Source organism: Mobula birostris, chromosome 2 (assembly GCF_030028105.1).
Source record: "Mobula birostris isolate sMobBir1 chromosome 2, sMobBir1.hap1, whole genome shotgun sequence".
Classification (NCBI taxonomy): Eukaryota; Metazoa; Chordata; class Chondrichthyes; order Myliobatiformes; family Myliobatidae; genus Mobula; species Mobula birostris.
The window spans coordinates 106,770,225-106,783,970 of NC_092371.1; the positions used below are offsets into that span (position 1 = coordinate 106,770,225).

At 45.6% G+C, this 13,746-nt stretch overlaps 1 pseudogene; it reads left to right on the forward strand.

Moving 5' to 3' along the window:
• Positions 1 to 1,284: 1,284 nt before the first annotated feature.
• LOC140210813 (uncharacterized) overlaps positions 1,285 to 13,746 on the forward strand; it is an 80,317-nt pseudogene continuing 67,855 nt past the window's right edge.

Consider the following 13,746-nt stretch of genomic DNA (forward strand, 5'->3'; position numbering starts at 1 on the left):
CCTCACTTATAAAGAATCTATCAACTTCCACTTTAAATATACCCAATGACCTGGTCTCCACAGCCGCCTGTGGCAACCAATTCCACAGATTCATTACTCTCTGAATAAAGAAATTCTTCCTCCTCCTCCCCTTTTGAAAGGGATGTCCCTTTATTCTGGAGCTGTGCCCTCTGGTCTGAGACTCCCCCATTGAAGGAAACATACTCTCCACGTCAAATTTTTCTGGGCTTTTCACCACTCAATAAATTTCAAGGAGATTCCCCGTCATCCTTCTGAATTCCAGTGAGTACAGGCGCAGAGCCACCAAACATTTTTCATATGATAAACCTTTCAATCCCAGAACCATTCTCGCAAATATCCAAGGGTGATTCCACACTTGGAATACCGCACACAGTTCTCATCTCCCAACTACAGAAAGGATGTCATTAAGTTGGAAAGGGTGCAGAAAAGATTCATAGCAGGACTGGAGAGCTTGAGTGATAAAGGAAAGCTGGCTACACTGCGACTGTGTTAAAGGAGTGGGTTCTGACCAAAGCGAAAAAACCACTGGAGTCACTTTGCACTTTCGTGTGTCAAAAATCAACCTTACAAAAATTAGCGAAAAGAAAACTGCCAATATTTACAAAAAGATATCTACCACGACACAATAAACAGCTCCATGTTATTTGTCCAGTTTGAACTCATCGCAGCTCGATCTCTCAGAGCGAAGAACCCTGTCAATTAAGCACAAAGTTAAATTAGGACTACACACGATTTAGACTAGATGCACGCCACAATGTAGTTACAATCATATTACAAAATAAACAAAAGTATCTGCGCTACATACAGTACACAAACAATATATACACATTTGCACATCCCATCACTAAAGAAAAAGAACATTTCCCCGTATATGGCAGGGAAGTACCATAAAGCCAATACCTTATAAGAATGACAGCAGAACTACAACTGTGTGTGTGTGTACAAAGTGCGTTGAACAAGTGTTCTCCGTCTCCGTCACAGATTGTTTTCCTGAGAACGTAAGGCGCTCAGGGTGATCATGCAGAAGTATATATTATTATTAAGTGTGTAAATAAGGCAGATGGTCAGTTTTTTTCTCTCAAGGTAGGGGATGCCTGTTGATATTTCGGGCCGAGGCCTGACTTTCTCCAACATTTCGTGTTTGTTGCTCCAAACAGCGTAGCGCTCAACACAAGACGCCGTCAACGACCCAGCGATCAAATGCGCAGGCGTGAAGGGTGAAGAAAGTTCCCGAAATTGCGCATGCGCTCAGCGGACAAACGGCTCTGGCGGATCGGCAGCAGGTAGAAGCAGGGCTGCGGGTTGGGAATCGATCAGTACGGTGTTGGCACCGCGGCTAAAGGAAAACTCCTGTGAGTTCCCGAAATATGGTGGCCTCGCAAATTCGGGGCAGTCTCGGTCCTTTCCCTCTCTATCAGCCCCACCTCCTTATTCGGGCTCCACTGAGATTTCTGCTGATTTGCAATTTGGGTGTGGGGGGGGGGGGGGTCGGCGCCATTACTGCTGCGCATGCGTATTACTGGAACCGTGAGGGCTAGATGGGTATCTTATTCGTGGGGATTTCTTGGTAAAGAGGCTGTCATGGGTGACATTTTACCGCTTTCCAACCAGTCCGTAGGGTGTGTTTCGAAGCGTCGGCGGAGGGAATATGAGTGGATGGGTCTCCCAAACACTGCCGAGCTCCAGCGACCGAATTCCAAGGATTAGGGACTCACAACAAAAATATCGTTCTGATTTAATCTCCAATGAAGAATCTCGTCTTCCAGTCACTGAAAATGCCATTTAGTGCTGTATGGAGAAATAGAACAAAATCCTTCCATCAGCTTTAGAACGTAGAAGTGTCCAGCACGGGAACAGGCCATTCTGCCCACATTATCGTGCTGAACCAGCTAGAAAGCAAATCAAAGTCACCTGAATCCCTCCTACATACACCATGTCCATATCCCACCACCCTCCTTGCATCTATGTGTGCATCCAAACCTCTCTTAAAAGCCTCTAATGCATTTGTCTCAACCCCCATACTGGGCAGTGCATTCCAGGCATCCATGATTCTTGAATAAAAAACTTACCCCTCCCACCCCCTCCCCCTTAACCTACCCCCTCTCACCATCAATATGTGCCCTCTGGTATTTGACATTTGAACCCTGGGAAACACATACCCTCTGTCCAGTCTATCTATGCCTCTGATAATCTTATAAACATGTATCAAATCTCCCCTCAGCCTCCATCGCTCCAGAGAAACCAACCCAAGTTTATCCAGCCTCTTGTGATAGCACGTGTGTTCTAAACCAGGCAGCGTCCTGGTGAACTACTTCTGCACCCTCTCCAAAGCCTCAGCATCCTTCCTAAAGTTGGATGACCAGAACTGTACTCCAGATGTGGCCAAACCAAAGTTTTATAAAATTGCAACATAACTTTGGAACTCAGTGCCTCAACTAATAAAAACAAGCATTCCATAATCCTTCTTAACCACCTTGTCAACCTGTGAAGCCACTTTCAAGGAGCTATGAACTTGGGTCCCAAGATCTCTCTGCTCAGCAACACTATTAAGGGTCCTGCCCTTAATCGTGTACTGTATCCTTATATTCGCCGATCAAGGTGAAACGCCTCACATTTATCTGGGTGAAGCTCTGTTTGCCATTTTTCAGCCCATATCTGCAACTGATCTACATTGTACTGTGTTCTTCGCCAGTCTTCTACACTATCCACAACTCCATTAATCTTGTGTCATCTGCAAATTTACTAACTGACCCATCTATATTTTCATCTAGGTCATTCATATACATTACAAACATCAGAGATCCCAGCACAGATCCCTGTGGAACACCACTAATTACAGACTTCCAGCTCGAATACGTCACTTCAACCACTACCACCTTCTATGTGCAAACCTGTTCTGAATCTAAACAGCCAACTTGCTGCATATACCATACATTTTAATCTTCTGGATTAGCCTCCCATGAGGGACTTTGTGAAAAGCCTTACTAAAATCCATGTAGACAACATCCACTGCCCTTCTACCCTCATTAATCTCTCTCGTCACCTTGTCAAAAAACTCAGTCAAGCTGGTAAGCCATGGCTTGCCCTGCTCAAAGCCATTCTGGTTCTCCCTAATTAGGCCATGGGTTTCCAAACGCTTATATATCTTATCCTTAAGAATTTTCTGTAGCAATTTCCCTACAACTGACATGAGACTCACTGGTCTATAGTTCCCAGGATTTTCCCTTGTTCCCTTCTTAAGTAGAGGTACACGTTAGCCACTCTCCAGTCTCCAGGACCTCGCCTGTTGCTGGAGAGGACACAAAAATACTGGTCAAGGGCCACCTTTAGTAATCTGGGGTAAATCCCATCAAGCCCTGGGATTAATCCACCTTAATATCCCTCAGGAGGCCCAAAACTTCCTCTTCCTTGACCTCTTAAAATTCCGAACATATGTATACACTTGACATTGATCTTCTGGTCCTTCCTATCCTTTTCCTTAGTAAATACTGGAAGTAGTCATTAAGTACCTCACTCACATTTTCTGCAGCCAAGCAAATGTTCCCTCCTCTATCCTTGAGCGGTCACACCCTCTCACAGGTTATCCTTTTACTCTTGATGTTTGCAGAGAATGAAAAAGGATCTAGTACTTTCCTGGCGTATATGATGAATATATTCTTCCTGGGCTTCCAGGTATCGATCTTAACTGACGTTTTGATGACAAACTCTGCCATCTTCATCAGGGTTGATGCTGAGGCATGTTTAGTCTAGCTGTATATATACCATCGTTGTCCGTCCCTCCGGATTGGTTAGTCAATCAGCTTTCTGCTGTCCCACCTTATTTACAATTGAATTCCAGTTATTAGTTAAGAGTGAGACCTTCATCTTTGTTAAAATTCCTTTTCTCTAGTTTTATTTCAATAGATTGTTTCACCAGGTGCTCCCAAAAGCCATTGGGACGACACAGTAGTCTTAACATAGAATAGTACAGCACAGTACATGCTCTTCAGCTCACAATGTTGTGCGGACTCTAAAACCCTGCTTCCCATATAACCCCTCACCTTAAATTCCTCCATATACCTATCTAGTAGTCTCTTAAATTTCGCTATTGTGTCTGCCTCCACCACTGACTCAGGCAGCGCATTCCGCGCACCAACCACTCTCTGAGTAAAAGACCTTCCTCTAATATCCCCCTTGAACTTCCCATCCCTTACCTTAAAGCCATGTCCTCTTGTATTGAGCAGTGGTGCCCTGGGGAAGAAGCGCTGGCTATCCTCTCTATCTATTCCTCTTATTATCTTGTACACCTCTATCATCCTCCTTCTCTCCAAAGAGTAAAGTCCTAGATCCCTTAATTTCTGATCATAAACCAGGCAGCATCCTGGTAAATCTCCTCTGTACCCTTTCTAATGCTTCCACATCCTTCCTATAGTGAGGCAACCAGAACTGGACACAGTACTCCAAGTGTGGCCTAACCAGAGTTTATAGAGCTGCATCATTACCTCGCAACTCTTAAACTCTATTCCTCGACTTATGAAAGAGAACACCCCATAAGCTTTCTTAACTACCCTATCCATCTGTGAGGCAACTTCAGGGATCAGTGGACATGTACCCCGAGATCCCTCTGCTCCTCCACACTACCAAGTATCTTCCCATTTACTTTGTACTCTGCCTTGGAGTTTGTCCTTCCAAAGTGTACCACCTCACACTTCTCCAGGTTGAACACCATCTGCCACTTCTCGGCATACGGCTGCATCCTATCAATGTCCCTCTGCAATCTTCGACAATCCTCTACTCTATCCACAACACCACCAACCTTTGTGTCGTCTGCAAACTTGCCAACCCACCCTTCTACCCCACATCCAGGTCGTTAATAAAAATTACGAAAAGTAGAAGTCCCAGAACCGATCCTTGTGGGACATCACTAGTCACAACCCTCCAATCCGAATGTACTCCCTCCACCACAGCCCTCTGCTTTCTGCAGATAAGCCAATTCTGAATCCACCTGGCCAAACTTCCCTGGATCCCATGTCTTCTGACTTTCTGAATAAGCCTACTGTGTAGAACCTTGTCAAATGCCTTACTAAAATTCATGTAGATCACACCCACTGCACTACCCTCATATAGAAACATAGAAAATAGGTGCAAGAGTAGGCCATTCGGCCCTTCGAGCCTGCACTGCCATTTATTATGATCATGGCTGATCATCCAACTCAGAACACCGCCCCAGCCTTCCCTCCATACCCCCTGACCCCCGTAGCCACAAGGGCCATATCTAACTCCCTCTTAAATATAGCCAATGAACTGGCCTCAACTGTTTCCTGTGGCAGAGAATTCCACAGATTCACCACTCTCTGTGTGAAGAAGTTTTTCCTAATCTCGGTCCTAAAAGGCTTCCCCTCTATCCTCAAACTGTGACCCCTCGTTCTGGACTTCCCCAACATCGGGAACAATCTTCCTGCATCTAGCCTGTCCAATCCCTTTAGGATCTTATACGTTTCAATCAGATCCCCCCTCAATCTTCTAAATTCCAACGAGTACAAGCCCAGTTCATCCAGTCTTTCTTCATATGAAAGTCCTGCCATCCCAGGAATCAATCTGGTGAACCTCCTCTGTACTCCCTCTATGGCAAGGATGTCTTTCCTCAGATTAGGGGACCAAAACTGCACACAATACTCCAGGTGTGGTCTCACCAAGGCCTTGTACAACTGCAGTAGTACCTCCCTGCTCCTGTACTCAAATCCTTGCGCTATAAATGCCAGCATACCATTCGCCTTTTTCACCGCCTGCTGTACCTGCATGCCCACTTCACAATGACTGGTGTATAATGACACCCAGGTCTCGTTGCACCTCCTCTTTTCCTAATCGGCCACCATTCAGATAATAATCTGTTTTCCTATTTTTGCCACCAAAGTGGATAACTTCACATTTATCCACATTAAATTGCATCTGCCATGAATTTGCCCACTCACCCAACCTATCCAAGTCACCCTGCATCCTCTTAGCATCCTCCTCACAGCTAACACTGCCACCCAGCTTCGTGTCATCCGCAAACTTGGAGATGCTGCATTTAATTCCCTCATCCAAGTCATTAATATATATTGTAAACAACTGGGGTCCCAGCACTGAGCCTTGCGGTATCCCACTAGTCACCGCCTGCCATTCTGAAAAGGTCCCGTTTATTCCCACTCTTTGCTTCCTGTCTGCTAACCAACTCTCCACCCACACCAATACCTTACCCCCAATACCGTGTGCTTTAAGTTTGCACAGTAATCTCCTGTGTGGGACCTTGTCAAAAGCCTTCTGAAAATCCAAATATACCACATCCACTGGTTCTCCCCTATCCACTCTACTAGTTACATCCTCAAAAAATTCTATGAGATTCGTCAGACATGATTTTCCTTTCACAAATCCATGCTGACTTTGTCCGATCATTTCACCGCTTTCAAAAGTGCTGTTATCACATCGTTGATAACTGACTCCAGCAGTTTCCCCACCACCGACGTTAGGCTAACCGGTCTATAATTCCCCGGTTTCTCTCTCCCTCCTTTTTTAAAAAGTGGAGTTACATTAGCCACCCTCCAATCCTCAGGAACTAGTCCAGAATCTAACGAGTTTTGAAAAATTATCACTAATGCATCCACTATTTCTTGGGCTACTTCCTTAAGCACCCTGGGATGCAGACCATCTGGCCCTGGGGATTTATCTGCCTTCAATCCCTTCAATTTACCTAACACCACTTCCCTACTATCATGTATTTCACTCAGTTCCTCCATCTCACTGGACCCTCTGTCCCCTATTTCTGGAAGATTATGTATGTCCTCCTTAGTGAAGACAGAACCAAAGTAATTATTCAATTGGTCTGCCATGTCCTTGCTCCCCATAATCAATTCACCTGTTTCTGTCTGTAGGAGACCTACATTTGTCTTTACCAGTCTTTTCCTTTTTACATATCTATAAAAGCTTTTACAGTCCATTTTTATGTTGCCTGCCAGTTTTCTCTCATAATCTTTTTTCCCCTTCCTAATTAAGCCCTTTGTCCTCCTCTGCTGAACTCTGAATTTCTCCCAGTCCTCAGGTGAGCCACTTTCTCTGGCTAATTCGTATGCTTCTTCTTTGGAATTGATACTATCCCTAATTTCTCTTGTCAGCCACGGGTGCACTACCTTCCTTGATTTATTCTTTTGCCAAACTGGGATGAACATTTGTTGCAGTTCATCCATGCAACCTTTAAATGCTTGCCATTGCATATCCACTGTCAATCCTTTAAGTGTCATTTGCCAGTCTATTTTAGCTAATTCACGTCTCATACCTTCAAAGTTACCCCTCTTTAAGTTCAGAACCTTTGTTTCTGAATTAACTATGTCACTCTCCATCTTAATGAAGAATTCCACCATATTATGGTCACTCTTACCCAAGGGGCCTCTCACGACAAGATTGCTAATTAACCCTTCCTCATTGCTCAAAACCCAGTCCAGAATAGCCTGCTCTCTAGTCGGTTCCTCGACATGTTCGTTCAAAAAACCATCCCGCATACATTCCAAGAAATCCTCTTCCTCAGCACCTTTACCAATTTGGTTCACCCAATCTACATGTAGATTGAAGTCACCCATTATAACTGCTGTTCCTTTATTGCACACATTTCTAATTATATATGTATGCCTGGTCACCTCCTCAAAGAGCTCTATCAGGCTTGTTAGACATGATCTGCCCTTCACAAAGCCATGCTGACTGTCCCTGATCAGACGATGATTCTCTAAATGCCCATAGATCCTATCTCTAAGAATCTTTTCCAACAGCTTTCCCACCACAGACGTAAGGCTCACTGGTCTATAATTACCCGGACTATCCCTACTACCTTTTTTGAACAAGGGGACAACATTGGCCTCCCTCCAATCCTCCGGTACCATTCCGGTGGACAACGAGGACAAAGGTCCTAAAGATCCTAGCCAGAGGCTCAGCAATATCTTCCCTCGCCTCATGGAGCAGCCTGGGGAATATTCCGTCGGGCCCCGAGGACTTATCTGTCCTAATTTAACAACTCCAACACCTCCTCCCCCTTAATATCAACATGCTTCAGAACATCAACCCCATTCATATTGTCCTCACCGTCATCAAGTTCCCTCTCATTGGTGAATACCGAAGAGAAGTATTCATTGAGGACCTCGCTCACTTCCACAGCCTCCAAGCACCTTTTCCCACCTTTATCTCTAATCAGTCCTACCTTCGGTCCTGTCATCCTTTTATTCTTCACATAATTGAAGAATACCTTGGGGTTTTCCTTTACCCTACTCGCCAAGGCCTTCTCATGCCCCCTTCTTGCTCTTCTCAGCCCCTTCTTAAGCTCCTTTCTTGCTACCCTATATTCCTCAATAGACCCATCTGATTCTTGCTTCCTAAACCTCATGTATGCTGCCTTCTTCCACCTGACTAGATTTTCCACCTCACATGTCACCAATGGTTCCTTCACCCTACCATTCTTTATCTTCCTCACCGGGACAAATTTATCCCTTACATCCCGCAAGAGACCTCTAAACATCGACCACATGTCCATAGTACATTTCCCTGCAAAAACATCATCCCAATTCACACCCGCAAGTTCTAGCCTTATGAACTCATAATTTGCCCTTCCGCAATTAAAAATTTGCCTGTCCTCACTGATTCTATCGTTTTCCATGATAATGCTAAAGGCCAGGGAGTGGTGGTCACTGTCCCCCAGATGCTCACCCACTGAGAGATCTGTGACCTGACCCGGTTCGTTACCTAATACTCGATCTAGTATGACATTCCCCCTAGTCGGCCTGTCAACATACTGTGACAGGAATCAGTCCTGGACACACTTAACAAACTCTGCCCCGTCTAAACCATTGGAGCTAATCAGGTGCCAATCAATATTAGGGAAGTTAAAGTCACCCATGATAACAACCCTGTTATTTTTGCACCTTCCAAAATCTGCCTCCCAATCTGCTCTTCTGTATCTCTGCTGCTACCAGGGGGCCTATAGAATACTCCCAATAGAGTAACTGCTCCCTTCCTGTTCCTGACTTCCACCCATACTGACTCAAAAGCGGATCTTGCTACATTACCCACCCTGTCTGTAGCTGTAATAGTATCCCTGACCAGTAATGCCACCCCTCCTCCCCTTCCCCCGCCTCTCTAACCCACTAAAAGCACTGAAATCCAGGAATATTGAGAATGCATTCCTGCCCTGGTGCCAGCCAAGTCTCTGTAATGGCCACTACATCATAATTCTATGTATGTATCCAAGCTCTCAGTTCATCACCTTTGTTCCTGATGCTTCTTGCATTGAAGTACACGCACTTTAGCCCTTCTGCCTTACTACCTTTACACCCTTTATTCTGCTTCTCTTTCCTCAAAGCCTCTTTATATATTAGATCTGGCTTTATTCCATGCACTTCTTCCACTGCTCTATCGCTTCCCCCTTGCAAATTAGTTTAAACCCTCCCAAACTATGCTAGCAAACCTACCTGCAAGGATATTGCTCCCCCTCAAGTTCAGGTGCAACCCATCCAATCTGTACAGCTCCCACCTTCCCCAGAAGAGATCCTAGAGATCCAAAAATCTAAAACCCTGCCCCCTGCACCAACTCCTCAGCCACATATTCAACTGCCATCTCTTCCAATTCTTACCATCATTATCACGTAGCATTGGCAGCAATCCTGAGAACGCCACCCTTGAGGTCCTGTTCTTCAGCCTTCTGCCTAGTTCCTGAAACTCACACTTCAGGACCTCATCCCTCTTCCGGCCTATGTCGTTGGTACCAACATGCATCACGACTTCTGGTTGCTTTCCCTCTCGTACCAGGATGTCGTGCACCCGGTCAGAGACATCCCGGACCCTGACAGCCGGGAGGCAACAAACCATGCGGGTGTCCTTCTCACGTCCACAACATCTCCTGTCTGCTCCCCTGACTATAGAGTCTCCAATGACGACAGCTCCTCTCTTCTCCGTCCCACCCTTTGGCACAACAGGTTCAGACTCAGTGCCGGAGGCCCTGCCACCGTGGCTCACACCTGGTCGGTCGTCCCCGCCAACAGTATCCAGGACGGTATACTTATTATTCAGGGGAATGGCTAAGGGGTGCTCTGCACTACCTGTCTACTCACCTTTGCTTTCCCCCCCCTCTGACTGTCACCCAACAACCTGATTCCGGCAGCCTAGGTGTGACTACCTCCCTGTAGCTCTCATCTATGACTGCCTCATTCTCCCTTATGAGTCAAAGGTCATCCAGCTGCTGCTCCAGATTCCTCACACGGTCTTCCATATCGCCCAACCGTGTGCAATTCTGGCAGATGTGACTGCGGGAGAGGGGAGTTCCCCCAAGACTGCCTCATCTCACATGAGAGGCACATAACCATCTCAGGAAGCATTGTAAAGCCGAACTGGGAGCAAGCTCGTCCTCCGCCTCTTCTCGTCAAAGCCTCAAAGCTCCACTCCTTCACTGGGCCACTCACTCACTGGCTGCTTTTCCTCTTTTGGGGCTTTTGTGCCCTCAAAGTTAATCCTATTTCCGTCCACTTTTCCTGTACTCTGTGCAATTGATCTTTAAACACCCTCCACATGTCTGATGTGGACTTGCCTTTTTAATGCTTCTTAATTCCTGCCTAATGCCCTCGTAATTTGTCCTACTGCAGTTTAAAACTCCGACAAGGACCATACCTATCCTTATCTATAGCTATCCTGAAATAAAAGTTGTGGTCTCTCTTCCCTAACTGTTCATCCACTGAAAGGTCAGTCACCTGGCCAGGCTCATTACCCAGCACCAGGTCCTGTTATGCCCCTCCTCTCGTGGATTTAGCTTTAGTTCTTGAGGAATTATTCTTTGCTCTCCTTCTCTTATTCTGGACCTTTCTACTTATGAACATGTTTTACCCCATTCTCTCTGGGTACATAATGATATCAAACACTTTTGTTGTGGGTAACAAATGACCTGTAGCTTTCATATCACAAAAGTGCTACCACTCTAATATTCATTGGCATTGCTGTCGATGAGTTCACCACTGTCAATCACTTGAGGGGGAGGGGGTCAGAATGATTAGAAAGTGTCCGGGTCAGCCATGTAAGATCATGTGTTCTTTGTAGTGTTGTGGGACATGACCAGAACTTGAAATAATACTAATGGAGACAGACTGAGCCAAGTCACAGGTTGAAGATGGGCAGAAATGGCCCATTCTGATACAGACAGAAAAACAATTAGTGCATTTGATGGTCAGTCCAGATGACTGATCTGTGCCCAGTTAGAAGAGGAGGCGGTGTTCCTTCAACATGGGTTGAATTTCGCTGTTACAGTGTGATGTCAGAGCTCCCATAAAGACTCAAATTTTATCACATCTAAAATGCTGTCCCTCACACATTGATGTCTTTTATAAATCTTACAGGGTTAGAAATGGCGAAGAATTTGTGAACGGGAATCGCAGACTCGAGCACCTCAGGTTTGCTGTATCTATGCAGATTTTAAGGAGTGACCAGATATTTCCTCTGTAACACCAATATATTTATTGTTGATCCTTGGAGATGAAGAATTATCTCATTCCAGCTGGGAATTTGCTTTGTGACTGATGTGACTCAGTGAAATCCACTAGAACTGACGTGCTGAGAACACTAGGTCTTCAACTGCATTGATTGCACAAGGGAGTCACTACGTCAGGCATCTGACAATGAATTGCTAGAGAATTGACAGTAGGGAGATATCATTCTCGTTCTGTCATGTGGAAGGGATTCACTCAGTTATCTGACCAACTGGCTCACTGTTCAGTTCACCTTGGGGAGAGGCTGTTCACCTCGGAATGTGGGAAGGACTCCATTCGGTAATCTGACCTATTGACACACTAATCAGTTCACACTGGGAAAATGCCGTTTACTTGCTCAGACTGTGGGAAGGGATTTCCACGGTCATCTCAACTGAAGCTACATCAACGAGTTCACACTAGTAAGAAACCATTCACCTGCTCAGACTGTGGGAAAGGATTCAAATCATCATCTCAGCTGAAGGTACATGAGCGAGTTCACACTGGGGAGAGGCCATTTACCTGCTCAGACTGTGGAAAGGGATTCACTTTCTCATCCAACTTACATAGACATCAGCGAGTTCACACTGGGGAGAAACCATTCACCTGCTCAGACTGTGGGAAGCAATTCACTCGCCCATCTCACCTGCAGACACATCAGTCAGTTCACACTGGGGAGAAACCATTCACCTGCTCAGACTGTGGGAAGGGATTCACTCAGTCATCTGACCTTCTCAGACACCAGTCAGTTCACACTGGGGAGTGGTTTTTCACCTGCTCAAATTGTGGGAAAGGATTCAGTCGGTTATCGCAACTGAAAATACATCAGCGAGTTCACACTGGGGAGAGGCCATTCATCTGCTCAGACTGTGGGAAGCGATTCACTTGGTCATCTCACCTGTACAGACACCAGCGAGTTCACTCTGGAGAGAGGCCATTCACGTGTTCCGTGTGTGGGAAAGGGTTTGCTCGGTCATCCCACCTACAGAGACACCAGTCAGTTCACACTGTGAAGAAACCATTCACCTGCTCAGACTGTGGAAAGGGATTTTCTCAGTCATCAGACCTACTGACACACCAGTCAGTTCACACGGGAGAGTGGTTGTTCACCTGCTCAGATTGTGGGAAAGGATGTATCTCGTCATCTCAACTGAAAGTACATCAGCGAGTTCACACTGGGGAGAAGCCATTCAGCTGCTCAGACTGTGGGAAGCGATTCACTCAGTTATCCAGCCTACAGACACACCAGCGAGCTCACACTGGGGAGAAACCATTCAGCTGCTCAGACTGTGGTAAGCAATTCACTCAATCATCCAGCCTGCAGACACACTTGCGAGTTCACACTGGCGAGAGGCCGTTCTCCTGCTCTGTATGCGGGAAGCAATTCAGTCGGTTATCCAAACTTACGACACACTACCGAGTTCACAGTGAGTACAAAGTTTAAATAGGCCTCATTCTGGATATTTAACCATCAAGGTTGCTGAATCCAGAGGCAAATCCAAAGGACACTGCTGGTGTTAAACTCTGTAATTATTGCTGCTGCTTATCACACCCAGTTCTACACCGTGGCCACTGGACATGAGAGGAATTTCTTCCGCTGATGTTCACCTTTAATGAGACTGGAAATTAATATTCTGGATCTGTGATTAATAAATCAGTTCTATTTTAAACTTTGCTTCGGGTAGTTGCTGAATTTACAACTCGCCCCATGTACAGCAGGGAGTCAACTCAGTCCAGTTCGACCCTTCCAGTGTTTCTGTTCCATGATAATCCTTTTAATTCCATCCTGCTGTTCACCTCTCACGTTCCCTTTGGTGATGGGTTCCAGACAGTCTCCACTGTGGGTGAAGAGGTTTCCCTTGAATTTCCTGGATGACTTTTTACAAACTGAAGAAGAGGACAAGCTGACTGAAGTTATGTTTCTCTCTCAGATGTCTTGCCTGAGGAAGAATAACATTGGTAGTTACCCTTGTTGGCCAGAAGGGACTACAGTTTACAAATTATTTGATTTGAATGAATCAAGGACAGTGGAAGTAGACAAAAAGAACAACAGTTTACAAATCAGTGGATTCAGGTGAATCAGGACAGACGTAGCAGACAATCCAAATGTCTTTGTTTCCGCCCATTTTGTGAACTCTGAACTGATACTTGCTCGAGGATAATCTAATCAGAGCAATTGAATATGGACGTAAGGAGTTTCAAGTGATGACCTGCTGAA